The sequence below is a fragment of the Panulirus ornatus genome, chromosome 1, assembly GCF_036320965.1.
Source record: "Panulirus ornatus isolate Po-2019 chromosome 1, ASM3632096v1, whole genome shotgun sequence".
NCBI lineage: Eukaryota > Metazoa > Arthropoda > Malacostraca > Decapoda > Palinuridae > Panulirus > Panulirus ornatus.
The window spans coordinates 91,406,049-91,427,027 of record NC_092224.1 but is presented as its reverse complement, the minus strand read 5'-3'; the positions used below and the strand labels follow the sequence as shown (position 1 = coordinate 91,427,027).

The 20,979-nt window shown below is 40.8% G+C and overlaps 1 pseudogene; it reads left to right on the top strand.

The window, feature by feature from the left end:
* The first annotated feature begins 392 nt into the window (after positions 1-392).
* Positions 393-20,979, top strand: part of LOC139750869 (organic cation transporter protein-like) — a 249,495-nt pseudogene continuing 228,908 nt past the window's right edge.

Sequence of the window (20,979 nt, the reverse complement as noted above, 5' to 3'; positions counted from 1 at the left end):
TTATGATAATGATTTATCTTTACTCCAGCATGATGCTAGAAGGATAAAACCATGAATCTCCTTCAGGCTGGCCGAACCGCCATGACTGTAGTTGATATTGTGTAAGAGATCTAAACTATAATGATAATAATAATGATAATAATAATAATAATAATAATAATAATAATAATAATAATGATACTGATAAAAATAATGATAAAACTGATTTTATTAAGCCAGTGATAACTTTAATGAACAAGAAAGGGTTAAAAAAAAATAAAAGACAGGATGAAAGCGGTAGAAGCTGTTTAGGCCGTAGTTGGTGATAAAGAGGAAGGTGGGGGAGGGGGGAGGTAGGGAGATGAGTAGTGGAGCACAGAGGGTCAAGTACAGGGCATCCACCTGTGCCAGCTGGCGCGGGACGCCGACCCGACGTAGTACGTTGTGGTGGCAGCTGGTGTCAGTGGCTGACGCGTCGCCTGGCGGGGAAGGTTAACATTACGACCAGCTCTCCACCCAGCGCTTTGACACTGATTCCGGGCCACGCTAACAACCACTTAGAAGAATCAGGTAAGCTTTTGAAAATCACGTTGGTAATAACTTGCACACCACTGGTGAGTAACAGAACAAGGGTTGTAACTGTGGGAACTAGCCAGTTCTATGGGCGTTTGATGTTTTACCTTAGGAAAGTAAATGTTTAATGTCGGACGTGTGAGTTTTGAGTGTGTGTGTGTGTGTGCTCCCCCGCCTAACCTGAGGACTGTGGCGGATATAGAGTGCACGAGAGAGAGGTCCATGAACTGGGCAAGAATGACTGATTATGTAAGTACTTGATGTTTGAACTATTTGTAGTTGGCAAACTTAAAGAGATCACTTCCCAAAGTATCTGAGGAAAAGGTCACGAAACTTTTCACTCTCTGGGGGCTATGTTAGGTTAATTATCAGGTATCTGGTGCAAAACTTTTAAGATACATCTTGTGGCTGGGGTAAACTTGAGATATTTATCCTTTGGGGCAACGTTTGGCACGTGGAAAAAAAAATAATTGCCATTAAGGATGAAATGTTTACGTAAATATATCTTGCAAGGATTCGACGTTGCCTTTGTGAGTTTTCGAACTTTCAAGTTGCAAATATGAGAGTAAATGATGAGAAATTGTTCACTGGTGAGAGGAAGTGGATATTCAAAGTATATCTCTTGCATAAGATCTCTCTTTCTTCTTGTAAGGGAACGGGGTTAATGTTACACACGTGAATTCCTCGGATTATACAACATGCGTTGGTCGTTCTTAATGCCGTTCTCTGATGACTTATTTGGGTTAAATTATCCTAAATCACTAATTTGATGGAAATACTTTGCACTGACAGTCATCAACGTCATTGTTGACCAATTTAGGGTTATGTCTCAAATCATGCACAGTACTTTATGAACACGACTTCAATATTTTTAATAATCTTAAACATACACAGTACTTTATGAACACGACTTCAGTACTTTTAATGATCTTCGTGTCTTGTAGCACAGGTTTAATAACCCTGTGTATCCTAGATTTAATTTCTTTAATATGTAGTGGATGAGGTTTGATAGTCTGTGTAATCCAGGTTTACAAGTGTGTGTACCTAACTTTGATAATCTGTATAGCTTTGGTTGAATAATCTGTATATCTTAAGTTAGTAATATGTAACATAGGTTTAGAATTTGTAATGTGTGTATACTACGTTTGAAATTTGTGTAGCCTAGCTTAGTATACAAAATGTATAGCTTAGGTTTGATCATATGTATAGCGTAGCATGTATAGCGTAGCATAAAACATTCAATAATATATGTACCTTTGGTGTATGATATGTGTATCCTAGGTTTAGCATCTTTTTATCTAAGGTTTAGTCATATTGTATCCTAGCATCCTAGGTTCAATCTGTATACCCTAGGGTAGTAATATGTATGTCTTTATAATGTGTACATAGGCTAATGATCTTTTTCCCAACTAGCCTACTCAGAATATCTATAGGCTAATAATCTTTTTCCCAACTAGCCTACTCAGAATAATCTATGGAACCTAGATTTATTGAGCGTGTATCTTAGGTTTGATAATCTGTCATAGATTCATTAATTTTTGTAGCCCAAAATTAACAATCTGTGTAACGTAAGATAATGATCCGTGTATACTAAGTTTAGTGAAGCCTCACATAGATTATGCTCTGCAGATTTATTTGCCAAAACTCTGAAATGGTTGCAGTATTCTTTGAAAGTGTACAGATAACAGTAAGGTTCTTCTGACTGAGATATATTTCCCATGAAATAGATTATGATTAATAACAGGCAATATGATTTCATGTGGATGAAGGAATTTGATAGTAAGCAATAGAGACGATACAGGCAACAACAGTTTTACGTGAGAAACACTAAGATGTAGTGGAACATTAAAAAACAACAACAACTAGGAAGTGGTTCAAAAATAGTTATACGAGTAACTGCCGAGGTGTACTGAGAAGTGACTTAAAGGTACTGATTAGTGAGTGTTTCTGAAGTGTATTGAACAACAGCTGCTGAGATGTGTTCACTATGATAGACGCGCTAAAGGTACCGATTTGTAACCTTTCGAAATAGTAGGGTTAAAGTGAAGTGAGTATTGTTTGAAATGTACTGATAAGTATTTTAAGTGTACTGAGTGATGGTTTAAAGTGAACTGAGTAGTGATTTATGTGCCTTGTGTAATGACTGATGAGCACTAAGTTGTAGTAGTTACGTTGTACTTAGTGCGACTGAAGTGCCCTGACTTGTGATTAAACTGAACCGATGACTGACGAAGTGTGCTATTCAGTGACTGAATTTTACTGAGTAACAAGTTAAGTGTATTGAATGGTGACCGAAGTGTTCTGTGTAGTGATTAAGGTACTCTTTATAGTGACTGAAATGTATTGAATAATGATAAAGTGTACTGAAAGACTAGTGGGTTATTTACATATATTGGCTCAAACGTACTGAGTAGGCTGAAGAAGAGGATGGATCGACAGCTTCCTAATCAACAAGTTTTGTGATTCAAGTAATTCCTGGCGCCTTCACGAACTATACTTGCATCTTTGCTGTTTTTTCTTTCTCATACCTGACAGTCACAAACACAAACCTCAGCCTCGTGTCATCCTAAGATGATGTTACAAGAATGAGTATAAAAATCTCCCTGTAGAAGGCCTCGATAGGGTATAATGAGATATGAATCGTCTTGAGTGTTCACTGAAGATAACATGCTCTCTGATGGAGATTGATTATAGAGCAAGTGAAAAAATGAAAACTTGAAAGAAAAAAAAAAGATATACAAACTTCATCATTCCCAGAAGTGGAGTGTGAAAGACCTCAGAGTATTGATGTCTGCTAACATTCATGACTGAGCACAACAAGGCAACAGCAGGCTAAAATTTACAGAGTTGCAAGACAAGAGGTAAAACCAACGATGTCACGTTTCAGGGTACTTATGTAGATACCCTTCTGTGCAGAATACTACTGTCTGCCAAGATCATCTTTGAGGGTAGACGAAATTGCTGGTAGAAAATATGCAAGAACAGTTCATATCCCGCATTCTATTGAGCATTTCTAACAGATTGGAACCCCTTAAAGCACAAATGCCCTATTAATGTACATCACAGACAGAAGACATACGGGCACACCGTAATAAAATGGTTTTCATTCTATAATCTTTTTAACACAGACAGAAAATGCTTTAAGTTGTCAGTGAAGGCCTGTGATATGTGCTATATAAACAATTAGTATGAAAGATATATGGTGCAAACTGATTTGATACTGCCAACAGTGATTAAATACGCTGTGGATTGACTGTTCAGATGAAAAGTCTGAGAAGGACCTTAACTAAACTGCAGTGTACCATACTCTCCTGCATGTGATGATTACGTCGGATCGCTGCCTCCTACTGCCTGACTGAGCAAAGCAGCGAAGTGACAGCTTTGTTCCGGACCGGGCCGGGGGAATGGGGGTGGAAGACCGAAAAATCAATTTTAAGGAAAAGTAAGGAAAGGCAGGGGGAAGGTCCCAGACCCAGCCGCAGAGGAGGAAGACCTCTGAAACCATCGTAGGTAGTAAAGTAAGGTAAAGTCACAGGCATATAGCTGTGGGGATAGAAGGCTTCTCAAACCATCATAACGTAAAATGACTTGAAGTGTCTTGAGTAGTGATTGACTTGCATTAAGTTGTGATAAGAATTTTGATTGGTAGAGCTCTGTACCGAGCTGTGACTGAAGTGTATTTCATAGTGAGAGAAATATACAGAGATGATGTAAACAAAGAGTATATGTACTGAAACCTGTGTGAAGTGTGCTTGGTTGCGAGGAAAGTGGTGTACTGAGTAGTAATTGAAGTGTTCTGTGTAGTGTTTGAAGTATTTGGATGGTGAGTCGTAACGTTTAACTGAACACAACCAGAAATCCTCTCATATAGAACCGCAGGGGAACTACATGTATGAATAGTTCAGATAATGATACAAGAATGTACTTGATACTAAGAACTTGTTCATGTAAATATTAATAGTTTGTCCTACAGTTATGTCTTGATCATTGAATATGATTTTATGAAAAATCGAACATTAACTTGAAAACCCTTGTGAACATAGATGTGGATAACGAGGCTAGATAGTGAGTTATGATTTAAGTGCAGGAAGAATGACTATCATTTTTTGATAAATGATTAACGCGTCTTAACGCGATGGCGGCACAGCCAGGTGTTCCTTAACTGCAAATTACGGAAATTTAATTGCTGAACTTTAGATCTACTGAGTTCGAGTAATCATGGTATGGAACATTGGAACACTGAGGGACCTAAGCTACGGCGTTTTTTTTATAACTTATGGATTTTAGTAAAAGAAATCCATTTTCAGTGTAAAGTTGTGATAACCAAACATCATAAACACGAACTGGCTGAAAGCGAGAATAAAATGTTGTAGAACAAGGATGTAACTCATCCTAGTTAGGACATTCAACGAAGTCCACATTCCCTTGTTAGTTTCTACATCATACTGAAGACTTCATCTTGGCTGTTAAAAGGAACTACGGAACCGCAGTCTTACACGACTGGTAGAACCAAAATAACTGTGGTCTCGGTTAAAGAATTTTACCCCCTGGGAACGAAGTTTAGGTAACTACGAGTTCACCCCTGTTTATCCAATAAATTGAACGTGTCCACAGGCTCTGTTATCTTTCAGTTTGAGCTGAAAATGTGATGTATCTAACATGGAATTTCCTTTGGGCGAGATTTAACTAAATACTACATATACTATAAAAAAAAAAAAAAGGCTGGTATATCTGCTGATACGCTAAGAATTAAGTTCTCAGGCGCATGGTAAACAACCACTAATACAGTTGCCAGTAATTCATCCGTTTCCTACCTTGGCAGAACCAAAATTGCTGTCTGCTGGGGTGATATAATTTTGAGGAAGTTTTGTGCTATTTTATATCTATATCATAAAAAGCCAACCCACAGGAGTAGCAGACAAGGGGCCTGAGTCTGATGTTGAGAAGGACGGGATAGCCTACATTTGTAATATGGCATTTCTCGGATACAGTGTAATGCTACAGATAATAATAATAATAATGATAATATCGATAACAATAATAATATAATAATTCATGGAACATTATGACGATACACAAAACAATGGACAACACACGTGTAGTTCAGTGGCCTGGCCCTTTTTGATTTTATATGATTCGGTCACCCATATGTCTTTGGGGAAAGTATTCTATAAAAGACATCTATCTATATTCAGAATACAGAAGATAACCATTAGTATCATAACTATTTCACTCAAAGCTTTCTATAATGCTAAACAAAGAAAAAACTTTGGTCAGGGTAAGGTTTTGAGAAGTGATAAATAAATGTTCGGTTGATAATAACTAGTTAGGAGTGGTTCAAATGACACTGTTTAGGTAGTGATGCGTAAATAACACAATAATGATTTATAGGTGATGCAAGAAAATGGTACCAGTTTGGTTTGTGGTGAGTTTCTTAAGTGTTTTCCAGGCAGATTTATAGTACTTGATATCAAAGTGATACCGTAGAGTTCTGGTGGGTTGAATGCTCCATATCAGAGGAATCTCCAACATGCGATTGCTAGTAGAGAATTGTTATCTGCTTAAGATAAGTGAAGAGCCCCTGAACACTTAAAACAGCTGGCGGAAGGTAAGGTGGAACAAACCCATAGAAAAAAATAAAACGAATCTATGAAAAAAGGTAATATGTGAAAATATTTATAGAACTCGTATATACAATGTGGAACTACTGAAGTTTTTGGCACACACACACACAGTCTCTCACGTCATTTATATTTTTGCCCTTCTTTCATTTTGTTAAAAGCCTTTTAAAAGTTACCCTGGATTTAGTATAATATAATGCTCGCATTCTCAAAGGTAGAGCGGTGGCTTTATCTTATGATTCAAGTATCACTGTAATGAAAAGAATGGAGGGAGTTTGATCATGATTCGTTCCGAGGTTTACCCGCGAAACTAGTTTCCTGGGAGTCGGGGGTGACGTTGTGCCAGGCGTATGTCGTCGTTAACTGGTATTCAGGGACGCCGCCAAAGGCTAACCGGTTGCTACTGGCTCGTCTCATTGCTTCTATTTCCTACACCAGTGTTCAATTTGCACCGGCTATGGCCAGCTGGTGGGGGGGGAGAGAGAGAGAGAGGTGGTTATGTTGCCACAGATGGCTCGCTTATTTTACGTTGAACCTGCAGTTGATTGATATACAAGATTGCTTAACTTGTCATGCAAGTGTCGCATTTTTGCTTAGGAACCGTATCAACATTATACCAGAATACTTAAAAAAGATCCCAACTTAGATTAATACAAGTTACTGACTCAGGTGTTTCAGGACCACAATGTAGCTTTGCCATGTCTTGAAGAGCAGTTGGATAAAAGAATAAAAAAAAATTGAAATTTTACTCATTCTTTTTTTTCAGGGAGCATAGAGATAACATTTTATCTCGTAAAACTGTCATTGGAAATAATGTAATCTAATCATTAGTTATCTTACTGAGTGGCTGGAGATCAAGACATCTTCCCTCTTATATCTAAGTTACGACAATGTTATTACTTAAAAGGAGGTAATAATTTCTGTAAGATTCAGGCTTATACTAAACTGTGTCATGATCAGTGCCATGAAGGCCAGTGGTTCTAGTCTCCCAATGTGGGTAGTGTAGCTGTCTGAAACTACCCGATGGCCTGTGTAATTACCTGTTTGTTATTACACATTTTATGCACGGGGGAGGGAACATTACGCACGTAGAGGCTTATATATATATATATATATATATATATATATATATATATATATATATATATATATATATATATATATATATATAGAGAGAGAGAGAGAGAGAGAGAGAGAGAGAGAGAGAGAGAGAGAGAGAGAGAATGATGATAATTTTCCAATGTTTTTTCCTTGATTAATCAAATTAACTCCATCCTGTCGAACATTCGTTACGCTTACATAGGTAACAGACGACCACCCGATGAGTGTGGTCACTTGACCGGTTCACTGTGTTATGAATGCGGTCACCTAACAGGCTGTCTGAGTTTGCCAGATGTGACACTGCCCCCGTTGGTGTTGCTCTTCGATACTCTTGCTTTGACATTCTCATTTGAATTTTCACAGCTGTGGCGAGTCGTATTATGTTAACAACAGGCCAAGATGTGAATGATTGAATGAATGAATGATGATGATAGAAAAGAGCCTTCGGAGAAAGGGGAACAGATGAGGGAAAGGAAAAAGTGGAATAGTTAGTTTGTGGAAGTGTTTTAATAGAGGGTTTTAAAAGACCCAGGACTTAACCCAGCGGACAAGTGAGAAATTTCGGGCAGGTTTGGAACCCATGGATGTGCATTTATTCATTTATGTATTTATTAGTTTATCATTAATGTACTTATTTGTTAAATGCAATGTGAGGAGGATGTGCGTGGAGAGGGTTGTTTGGTAGGGATCGCGTGTTAGAAACTTATTCAGAATTCTATTTGCTTGTTTAGTATATGGGATTAGGGTCGCTTCCAAGAGATCTGTTGATGTTCATTCGGGTTGTCTATGAGGGCACTGAGGACTAGTATCCAGGGGTCATCCTTGCCTATCACAAAGGTGTCTCAAAGCTGGAAGTCTCGGTAAAATCGTTCCCATCTGATGTTAAATATCCACCTCAGTGATTTGTTCTGAATTCCCTGAGGGGTTCGTGTGTTTGTTTTTGCTCTGTGCTCTACTGCTGCTGGAGCGTGAATTATGATTTTTAATGGTCGAATTAGGGCTTTTCAGAGATGTGGCTTGGGTTTAACATTTGTATCTCAGATTCTAGAGTTTTACGAGCTCTGCCCCAGCAATACCTGCTTTAGTTTGACCTTGTTTGTTAGTATTTAGGTCAACGTCATATTTTAGGCCTATTATGGTCCACAGTCAATCCAGTTGTTCATCCGCCTATAGGGTTTGGTCGATAAGATGGATATCTAATTCAGGTTACGATATATATATATATATATATATATATATATATATATATATATATATATATATATATATATCTTTTTTTTTTTTTTTTGCCGCTGTCTCCCGCGTTTGCGAGGTAGCGCAGGGAAACAGACGAAAGAAATGGCCCAACCCCCCCTCCCCCATACACATGTATATACATACGTCCACACACGCAAATATACATACCTACACAGCTTTCCATGGTTTACCCCAGACGCTTCACATGCCTTGATTCAATCCACTGACAGCACGTCAACCCCGGTATACCACATCGCTCCAATTCACTCTATTCCTTGCCCTCCTTACACCCTCCTGCATGTTCAGGCCCCGATCACACAAAATCTTTTTCACTCCATCTTTCCACCTCCAATTTGGTCTCCCTCTTCTCCTCGTTCCCTCCACCTCCGACACATATATCCTCTTGGTCAATTTTTCCTCACTCATTCTCTCCATGTGACCAAACCATTTCAAAACACCCTCTTCTGCTCTCTCAACCACGCTCTTTTTATTTCCACACATCTCTCTTACCCTTACGTTACTTACTCGATCAAACCACCTCACACCACACATTGTCCTCAAACATCTCATTTATGTAATATATATATATATATATATATATATATATATATATATAACGTTAATGAGATGACCTTGATTAGGGTCTCAGCTGCTCGTGCCGTCTCATCTCATCTAAACATAAGAAGTATGTATTCTAAACTTGAAGTGCGATGAAATTGAGTTTTGAATCAAAGATCCATTGCTTCGCATGAGAAAGGTTGGTCCCATTCATGATTTTTTCACCTTCACAGAATATAACAATATCTCCACGTACGTTGTACGTATGAGTTAACTTTCAAATTTGGTGCATGGTTAATGTGCTAATAGCACCATATATTTACTTCAGAATTTTAGATTGGAGTGTATTACATGAAAGATCATCGTATCTAAAGTTTCAATGGAAACTTTATCTTACCTCCAGCTGGTGTATGTCAAACGACTCGACTTCCTCTTGGCACGTTTGCCGCCAAAACATGTTGGTATTCACTCCCTCCATCCCATGAGCGTTCAATAATAATACTTGAAAGAGAGCGGTCGCTGCTCCCGCTTAGCTGGCAGCATGGAAGGGAAGTGGTGCGATGATTGGTATATTCTATGCCACAAGTTGTACGGGAAATGAATAGATCTGTAAGTATGATACGTATGAAATGGTCAAAGTCTGTCTGTCTGTTCAGTTTAGCCACCACTAGTTACCCACCCACACAGGAGCTTCGTCACGAAGAACGCTTGGTCCATTTGGAACACCAATGATACTGACGTTGCTCGAGTTACTTAGAAACGTTGCATTACGATCGATTGTAAAGACTTGTACAATATCCCTGAGTCTCGACCACCACTTGTATACGTGACTTGTGTCAAAACATCCAGTTGGTTGTCCTTCGTGGACCTTACAGTAGTCATGTAGAATGGAGTCTGATCTGACGTGTATACATTCATTTCCTAGCGGGGAGGGCAGAGCTCTTGCCTAACCATATATGTCTATCTCCACTTATATCCATCTATCTCTACATATCTATTTGTGTCTATTTACATATCTATCTATCTATCTATTCTTTTTATACACATTCGTCATTTCCAGTGTTATCGTCAAGAACAGACGACTGAGCCTTAGAGGAAAAAAATCCTCATTTGACCTCCTTCTTTGTTTCTACTTTTGGAAAAGAAAAAAAAAAACAGGAGGGGAGGATTTCCAAGCCCCCGCTCCATCCCCTTTTAGTCGCCTTCTGCGACGCGCAGGGAATGCGTGGTTTGTATTGTTTCTCCCCTATCCCCAGGGATGATATATATATATATATATATATATATATATATATATATATATATATATATATAATTGAATATGACAGCTAACTCAGGATTTATCATTTTCTTGCTGATGTTCTCAACTTGCCCAACGATTCTCTTATACCTCACAGGTGAGCAGCCACTTAAGCCGGTCCCCCCCCCAATCACCACTGGCTACGCCCCCACTCGTGAGACGTGGATACTAATGCTTCACGGGCTACTACGTCTTTGGTAAAGAGTGTATTAGGCTTCGCGCGCCCTTCCCAGGTGTGAAGGCGGGCTTGATCACACTTGCTGGGTCACTGGGGACGGGCGTGGCGGTTGATGAGTCGTGGTGGGTGACGGGCGTGGTGGGCAGGAGGGAAGGCTCCCGCTGAGGGAAAGGCGTGGTGGAAGGGAGGTCATTGTCTCGCAGGTCCGGCCACCAGCCTGGGAAAGCTAACGACGAAGATTAGACGCTGACGAAGGACAGACCGTTCAGCACGACGGTACGACCATTGAGCACAACGGTACGACCTTTGAGCAGGGCGGTGCGATCCTTTAGCACGACGATACGACCCTTGAGCGCAAAGGTACGACCCTTGAGCACGACGGTACGACCCTTGAGCTCGGCGGTAGGACCCTTTAAGCACAAAGGGACGACCCTTGAGCACGTCGATACGACTCTTGAGCACGAAGGTACGACCCTTGAGCACAAAGGTACGACCCATTGAGCGCGCCAGTACGACCCTTGAGCACGACGATACGACACTTGAGGTCGACGATACGACCCTTGAGCACGAAGGTACGACCCTTGAGCACGACAGTACGACCCTTGAGCACGACCATACGATCCTTGAGCCCGATCATACGATCCATGAGCACGGTGGTGCGACCCTTGAACACGACGGTACGACCCTTGAGTGTGGCAGTACGACCCTTGAGCAAAACGGGACGGCTTTTGAGTGTAATCTGGCCTTTGACCTGACCAATAAGGCTTGTTTTGGTTGAGGTCTTTTGCTAACTACCTCGTTGACGATCAATCAACACAAGGTCATTACCAAAGAGGCCTTCATCCTCTGTCATGCACTCCTACGAGCAGGTCTACATCCATCGGTTTGCGGTGATCTGGGGGTCATCATATTCCATGCAAGAACAACGCAGCTCAGTTTAGGTTTAGCAACTTCCGTCACTTTGCTGGTTCACCGCGCGGGAAAAACTGGAGCGGACTAGGTTAGGCTAAAAGCTCTGACTGGTTTCTGTATTCCACGGGAGGAATCACATAGGTAAAAGATGTAAACTGTAGCTCAGTACGAGGAGGCATGTGTGGTTTTCTGTACTCCTGAGCACGACGGAAGGATCCGTGAGCCTGAGGGCCGTTCATTCTTTGTGGAAGATGAAACCTATGACCTCGGCGGTCATGAACACGACAGTCACCACTACTGCTATTGTTGGACATGGTCAAGGTGTTGATCCATGGCCCAACGTTCGGTTTAAGACAGACACTGCGCTGTCCTCACATGACGTATGGGGAACCCTCCTCTCAAATGCGGTGAAAAAATGAAGGCCCGTTACCCACAGGCTTTTTATACAGCACCTAATGGCGACGGCAAAGCTTCTGTTTTCTATTTACGGTTACCTGACGAGGCTTAAGCGCCCTGGGAAGTGTGAAGCATTAAAAAAAAGAAAGAAAAAAACTAAAGATATGCTATCGCCTGAGGTACTCTGTTGGGATAGGTGGATCACGTATATGATGCATCACAACGTGCCAGAGTTGAAAAATCATGAGCTTATATTATGGCTAGCGACGCCAGATGACACCACAAAAACAGTTTACGTGCAAGTGCGCAGTAAGGTGATGGTTTAACTCGCCATGGTGTCAGAACAAAGGTCTAAATTCAATTATCAAATTTCAAAGTGTTGTGCTCTAGAGAATTTTTAAGTATCATCAAACAAAATCAAATTTTTTTATTTCTTAATGGTTGTTATTTTTATTTTTTTTTTTTCTGTTCCTTCTCTACCCAACAATGTCTTACGCCATTCCTGCATTTTGTGGCCGATTGACTTTGTTCATATAGCCCAAACATATTTCTTTTAGGTACGTTTAAGAATGTTATTAGGTCAAAGGTGAAACAACTGAAAAAAAAAAACTTGTATTTTAGATTGTCGTTCCTTAAAGTTTCACTTGACAGAGGCGAAACACTGCACAGATACCTTTTCACTAATCCCATGCAGTGCGCAAAGTACATTTGCGATTTGAACCTATTTTGTTTTGTCATTCTGTAGGGGTCAAATACGATTAAAGAGAGACCTTATTTTGTCACAGACAGTATTCATTTTTCTCTTTTTTTTGCCATTACTTTACCATATTCCAGCCAGTATTCATAAAATTTGGCACGAAGTTTTTCGACATAGACAAAATGTGGGTGACTTAACTATAGTACCAGTCTTGATATTCTTTTGTCAAAGCTTTTGTCATTAATTCATTTCATATGTTAATGAAACTCATTTTTATGTTTTTTCAGCAAGACCCATACGATGGCTAAATAGTATGTCATATTCAAGCCTTTTTTTTTTTCATATATTACAACGGTAAATGATCATGCAATATGCATAGTTTAGCCATGGATCCGCTGTGAGGTTAAGATAACGTTTGAATAGATTGGTTCAGACTGTCGAGCCATCGGCTTGACTTGTTCTGATCAATTTACTAATATTTTTGGCTTTTAAAGTTTGCGTGACTTACGAATACCTGAGTTCATGAGTAATGACTTTTTCTCATAAAGCGTAAGTGTCATAAGGATATGCATTGATGGTGGCCGTGTTTAGATATTCATTCTTTGAATGATGATAGGTTGCAAGTTGTCGTTTACATAAGTGTGATAGGCTGCAAGTACTTATTTACATAAGTTTGCACACTTTTTGTGCCATACGACTTATAGGAAATGATATCATGACTGTTATCTGGAGTTATTCTAAGCACTTTCAATATTGCTTTGATGACCAGATTATTAATGCTGCAGTTGGTAGGGAACCAAGATCTGTTGACTGTAGCAGAGACAGCGATAGATGACCTTCAAGCTACCGTCCGTGTGGAACCATCCTCTAGGGTTAGTGGGCAAAATTCCTCGGTGAGATAAATTGCTGTGCTTGGCAGGGGAACAGAGTCCACACTTTTTCCCCCAGTGAAGGCGAACTGTAACCCTTACCGTTGGACGTTATATCATTCAAACTTTTACTCCAAGTACTGCAACAGTATTCACTGTAATATGGCTTCGTTACTGATAGCGAGAGCCTATCACTTCTTCAATATTTGGATCTAGATATTAGATCGACTGGAGTGCTTTAGCATAGTGGTTATAGGTCATTACGAATCCCAACATCACATACCTTCAGAATGACGTCTATCAAGAGACACAAGTGCTCCTAAAGAAGATGGCAGGATAAGGCCAAACTAAACCATGACCAACGTTCCTCTAACTATGTTCCATGCCAGGTTTACTAGTAGCCTTACGCGTGGTGATTTAGTCCATCAAGATTGTCAGTGTCAGCACCGTCATCCGATCCCGCATATGTAATTACTACGTTATTTATAAACACAAGTCAGTGTAACCCTCTGCGCTTAAAATCAAATTGATCTTAATATTTTTCTACGTAAATCACCAATGCCTTCCCCGCCTGTTCAGACGTCTTCCTTATCCGCCTCACAACAAGAGACCACAAGGAAAAATGCAGAAAAAAAAAGCATGCAAGATCATCTTTGGTTTTACTTAAGCCAACAGTCAAAAAGCGCCCAACACACTGGTCCTCCCAATTCTCTCCAGCCGACACCAAATCTGTTGTCCTGGCATCTGGCGTTCAATTTGAAGCTAAGCGTCTAAATAGGAGTAACCTTACGCTGCTCAGTGTGGGAGCTAGGCGTCTCAACAGGAGGAACCTTACTCTGCTCAGTGTGGGAGCTAGTCGTCTCAAACAGGAGGAACCTTACTCTGTTGTGCTGAATCTAGGCGCCTCAATAGGAGGAACCTTCTTACTAAGCTGTGTTGGAGCTAGGCGTCTGAACAGGAGGAACCTTACTCTGCTCAGTGTTGGGGCTAGGCTTCTCAATAGGTGGAAACGCACCCTGCTCAATGTTGGAGCTAGGCGTGTTCCACACATTCCAACAGTGATGTTACTGGTAGAGCGACAACAGAGAGATGTTGGATAACGTGATGAGACTCACATGGCAACAGTAATGCTTCTACTTGTACTACAGTCCGGAGAACGAACCATTTGGCTCCACATCACGTGAGGTAGTGAGGGCCAAGTTTCAATTATGTCCTTGGTGGCGTAAAGCGCCCCCCAGCCTGCAGCTAGGGGCGCGAGCACTGACCTCTTAAATAACCAGTGGAAAAATTACTTGGGAAAAAAAAAGTATAACCTACGTAGCTCGCATATGGCAAGTCATTACCCTCAGATCAGCTGGAAAGAGCCATGGTGTGTGTGAGTAAAGCTAATAGTACAAATTTCTCGGAAATGATGCCGAGTGCGGACCTTGTATGACACCTCACACAAGCGTCTTATTTTGAGAGTGAGGTGAGATCAGGAAGCTTCTTGACCCAAAAAGTTGTAGGTTACGACGGAGTATGCACCGGCCAGCCTTGCAGCATTTACTGTCCATAAGTAAATATGTCCATCGTTATTTTCCTTTTAAAACGGCATCTGAGAATCAGAATATTTCGTAAAGTTTTAGAACTTTGTGTTCATTTCAAAAGAGACTGTCCAGCTTACCTGATTCAGATGCAAAGATGACTGACCGTGTTATGTATATTGGACACTGTTCCTCAGTCTTTTCTGCAGACAGAAAAACTTTATCTTATCAACTTCAGAGCTAGGAAACACATCTGAGGTTTTTGTTTGAATACTTCTCAAGTTCTGGATTACTCTCGCCACACCGGTGTAATTTTGATGATGTGATATTAGTTGTATCATAACTTCACTGTCGCGATTTCTATTTTGATAACCAATAAGTCAATAGCCATTAAGTCCAAGAGCATACATAGAACAGAAATGTCCGACATATCATTCACATTTCTCCAAATCTATTGCTGTAAGAAAACTCTAGCTATATTTCGCGTATATATGCTTATGATATCATACTTTATCTTACTGGAGGTTTGGGAGACGAATGACCCCACTTCAGGAGTAAGAGAGACAGTAAAATCGAAAGGCTGCTCAAACTTATCCTTACTATTGTCTGCAAAAACAAAAAGTGAGGGGATGCGTGTTGTTGGTGATGGGATGCATGACATAACATGTTCAATCGAACTTTTGACATTCTTATGAATAACTCCTTTGGGGATATTAATCCAGCAAGGTATTTTTCTTTTTTCTACCTACTATTCTTTTCCTCTATTGTTTTCCTGGGGACTACATGATTTCTTACAAGTGATGATAAGGCCAGACTACCTCGCTCGGACCTTGGGTCTGTATTGCCTCTATCTACGTATCTGTATCTAACGTGGGGCCGGTATACTGTCACAGGGCTCCATGATGCTCACTATTTCACGCGGTCGTTGGCCCAGCCAAGCCGCCCCCCCGCCCCCCGTGAACATAGTAAGCTATTTGTGGCCGTTGACAACGTGTTCCTCCACCGCCAAGCCCCAAGACGCTCGCCTGGCCCTAATTCAAGGTTGTTCCCTGAAGCTACCAGAAGAAAGTGGCAATGAACTGCAGTGGCTCATACTGTGGGGTATGCCTTTCACTTTGGAGGGAGGTTTTGGGGTGGTGGTGTATGATCTACTCGACTCAACGCCCCCCCCACCACCGAGGACGCTTCAGCTGTTTCAGTCCGTTGGGAGCTGATGTGTCATATATACAAGGGCGGGCGTCCCTTAACATGGGGGGAGTCTAATGGCATTCAGAGAACACGGGAAGTAAAGCGGTTACGTTATTCACTGCAGGTGTCCGCGACACTCATGTCCAGCCTAGGTTAATGTGCATCCCAGATGTTGGCTGCCGGATCTTCCTCACCACTTATTTGGACCGGAGTCTCCTTAATTCCTCCAGTGAGGTGTCATAGTGCATGTTTACTAATGAGTGTGATGGAAAAGTATCATAGATATGATGAAGTTTCTTTTGTCTTAACCAATTTATATTATTTTTTTTTAGTAAATAGTAATTTTATGGATGAATCCTGGGTCTATACCCGTGAGGACCCTTCATTCAGTGGCTCCTGCAGCTCCAAGGTTACGCTGTGCTCAGTAACAGGGACAGGATGCACTCCTTTGAGGCGAGAAGGTCTTGGACGAGACTGTATTCTGTTTCGTCAACTGATGATGGTACAGCCTATTTAAAGTGACTCTTCAGTCGCCTTGTAGCCTTCTGCAGGCGGAGAGAGAGAGAGAGAGAGAGAGAGAGAGAGAGAGAGAGAGAGAGAGAGAGAGAGAGAGAGAGAGAGAGAGAGAGAGAGAGAGAGAGAGTGTCACACTCCTGCCACCCATAGTAGTATATGAATGGGTCGTAGTGGGACGCAGGCCAAGAGATACTAACTTTATTCGTGAAAGTTCCCCACACGACTTGTGGTTCCCTCATATATATATATATATATGTATGTCCCATATATCAGTGGGTGTATTCTGCGTAAATACATATCATATAAACGATTTACAAATTACTTACGTAAAGAATGAAGTAGAAAAAGATATGCTGAATTATAACTGCATGCAAGGGAAAGACTCAAAACTTTCATATATATATATATATATATATATATATATATATATATATATATATATATATATATATATATTGGAAAGGATCACAATTTTGCGCGTTATCAAGATACCCCTATGAGTCTACGGGGAAAATGAAACACGAGAAGTTCCCAAGTGCACTTTCGTGTAATAATCACATCATCAGGGGAGACACAAGAGAGAGATATAACAGTCAGTTGATATACATCGAAGAGACTAAGCTAGGACACCATTTGGTAAAATATATATATATATATATATATATATATATATATATATATATATATATATATATATTTTTTTTTTTTATACTTTGTCGCTGTCTCCCGCGTTTGCGAGGTAGCGCAAGGAAACAGACGAAAGAAATGGCCCAACCCCCCCCCACCCATACACATGTATATACATACGTCCACACACGCAAATATACGTACCTACACAGCTTTCCATGGTTTATCCCAGACGCTTCACATGCCTTGATTCAATCCACTGACAGCACGTCAACCCCGGTATACCACATCGCTTCAATTCACTCTATTCCTTGCCCTCCTTTCACCCTCCTGCATGTTCAGGCCCCGATCACACAAAATCTTTTTCACTCCATCTTTCCACCTCCAATTTGGTCTCCCTCTTCTCCTTGCTCCCTCCACCTCCGACACATATATCCTCTTGGTCAATCTTTCCTCACTCATCCTCTCCATGTGCCCAAACCACTTCAAAACACCCTCTTCTGCTCTCTCAACCACGCTCTTTTTATTTCCACACATCTCTCTTACCCTTACGTTACTCACTCGATCAAACCACCTCACACCACACATTGTCCTCAAACATCTCATTTCCAGCACATCCATCCTCCTGCGCACAACTCTATCCATAGCCCACGCCTCGCAACCATACAACATTGTTGGAACCACTATTCCTTCAAACATACCCATTTTTGCTTTCCGAGATAATGTTCTCGACTTCCACACATTCTTCAAGGCCCCCAGAATTTTCGCCCCCTCCCCCACCCTATGATCCACTTCCGCTTCCATGGTTCCATCCGCTGCCAGATCCACTCCCAGATATCTAAAACACTTCACTTCCTCCAGTTTTTCTCCATTCAAACTCACCTCCCAATTGACTTGACCCTCAACCCTACTGTACCTAATAACCTTGCTCTTATTCACATTTACTCTTAACTTTCTTCTTCCACACACTTTACCAAACTCAGTCACCAGCTTCTGCAGTTTCTCACATGAATCAGCCACCAGCGCTGTATCATCAGCGAACAACAACTGACTCACTTCCCAAGCTCTCTCATCCCCAACAGACTTCATACTTGCCCCTCTTTCCAAAACTCTTGCATTTACCTCCCTAACAACCCCATCCATAAACAAATTAAACAACCATGGAGACATGACACACCCCTGCCGCAAACCTACATTAACTGAGAACCAATCACTTTCCTCTCTTCCTACACGTACACATGCCTTACATCCTCGATAAAAACTTTTCACTGCTTCTAACAACTTTCCTCCCACACCATATATTCTTAATACCTTCCACAGAGCATCTCTATCAACTCTATCATATGCCTTCTCCAGATCCATAAATGCGTATATATATATATATATATATATATATATATATATATATATACGCTACCTCGCTGACGTGGGAAATGGGGAATAGTATGAAAGAAAAGATATATATATATATATATATATATATATATATATATATATATATATATATATATATATATATATATATATGGGTGCCTTTACGTGATTACTCATCTATCAGGCTTATATACTCATGAATACTACTATGAGTAGAGCCGGAGGCATTTAGGCAAGAGTTTGGGTGGAGGGAATGGAGTGGTCGGTGCCAGTGTTAAAGAAAGATGAAGGTCGTGAGGGAAGGTTGGCTGTCAGTTAGACGGTAAGACGCGTGGGAGGGTCTGGCATATCACATATCCCGGTCGTGTGTTTGGTGAAGGTGGAGAAGATGAAAACACTCAAGGTATAGAGTGGATATTTTTTTTTCCCCCACCGTTAAGTTGATAACATTCTAATGAGAGTTGTTTAAAAGGTACGGGAATGAATTTATAAGCGTGACGGAATCTTTTGAGAAGCAGACGGTTTGCAAGAAGACGCTGGCAAACATTAGAACTTGAGGGAACTTTTCTGCTTTACGACTTATTCAGGTGGCATGACAAAGTTTTCAAATAAACATGAAGAATGTATACGAAGGGAAAAAATAACGTAATCAAAGAACTTTAAGATGGGAGTGTGATTTGGTGTGGCTATGTAGAACCAGTGGTCGTGGGAGAGATAAGTGTCACTGATGTGAAAAGGAAATATCTAAGGCTGTAAATGTGCTGTGAGCACAGAATTAGCATGTGTGTGTGTGTTGTTGTGTGTGTGTGTGTGTGTGTGTGTGTGTGTGTGTGTGTGTGTGTGAAGGTGCTGACATGTATCAGTGTGAGCGGGTTCGGCCTGTTGACTGAACAACATGATCATTAAGGCCATGAATATCATGTGATAACCACCAGTCAATAGCTCTTAAAGACTTTTTTCCTAGTGTTCAAGATAATTCTAAAGTCATACAAATCTCTACACACGTGGCTCCTCCTGTCGTGGTGTGTGGCTTGCTCGGTTGAGATACGTGTCTCGGGTACTGCCTGGCTGAATGATACTAACGATTTCCTTTCTTCCACAAAATAGCCCAATGCACTCATACGCTGACGACTCAACACTGCATTCCTTCACATCTTTCAGCTCTGCTCCATCTCCTCTCACTCGATCTGCATCCCGTCTCGACACAACTTTTTCAGTAGATTTAGACTTGGACAGGATAACCTCACTGGGGTAGACGAAATTTGGTTGAGTTTAATGTCTTCAAGACCCATTTCCAACCCATCTCTCCATCGAAAATTACTCATAACTTTCCTCTGTCATTTGACGGTTTGACAGTTTCATCTCTTAACTCGATGGAAATACTTGTTATCATTTCCACTCTTGCTTGAATAAACCCCACATTGCAGAAATGGCGAAGTTTGCCTCTAAGAAACTGAGAGTTCTGTATATACGTCGAAATTTGTTTTCTCCTAAACAAGTTTACACGAAGGATTGCTCTGTCCCTGTACGGAGTACTGCTCTCACACCTAGGGTGGTTATACCTTTGCATCTATGCTTGACAAAGTAGAGTCGAAAGCGGTCCACCTTATGAATTGTCCCAGACTAACTTTAAAACATGACCCGCTTGCCCTACGTCGCAGTGTTGGTTCACTTTCCCTCTCCGTTAGGTAGTTCTTTGGTTTTTGCTCCCGAGAACTGTCTGCTTCTGTGCCCCCCACTACTAGCTAGACCACGCAATACTCGGCAAGCTGCTGCGTCACATGATTACTGTAGGGCCGTTGGCACCCCAAGGGTGGGCCGTTTTGATGACTGTTTCTTTCCGTGCACCTCGAAGTTTAGAACTCTGCAGCCTCTCATGTGTTTCCCAATAACTATGACTTGACACATTTCAAAAGACAGGTTTTTCGCTTCCTCCAAAATTCGTAGATGCTTTCCCTTGTGTCTTCATTTTTCCTTTCACTAACCTCTCTATATTTCAATTATGCCTCAGCCATGATGTGACTAGAGCCTCCAACGTAAAAAAAAAGAAAAAAAGAAAATATTCAAATTTATGGTGATGGTGAGAAAGCCCCGTAAGGACTAACTAAATACTTAAATAAGGAACAACTCCCACCAGTGTGGCTTTTTCAGGATGTGATGAGCTACCCGGGGAGAAAATAGTGACATCAGCTCTCGGAGAAGTTAAGAAGAAAAAAAAAAGATTTTTTTTTTTTGTTCCTTTATACACACGACGGGCGGGAGGGTGAACATTATGACATATAAAATTCAAGCGCAGCGGCCTTGGACGGTGTGAAAAATATAAATGCATGA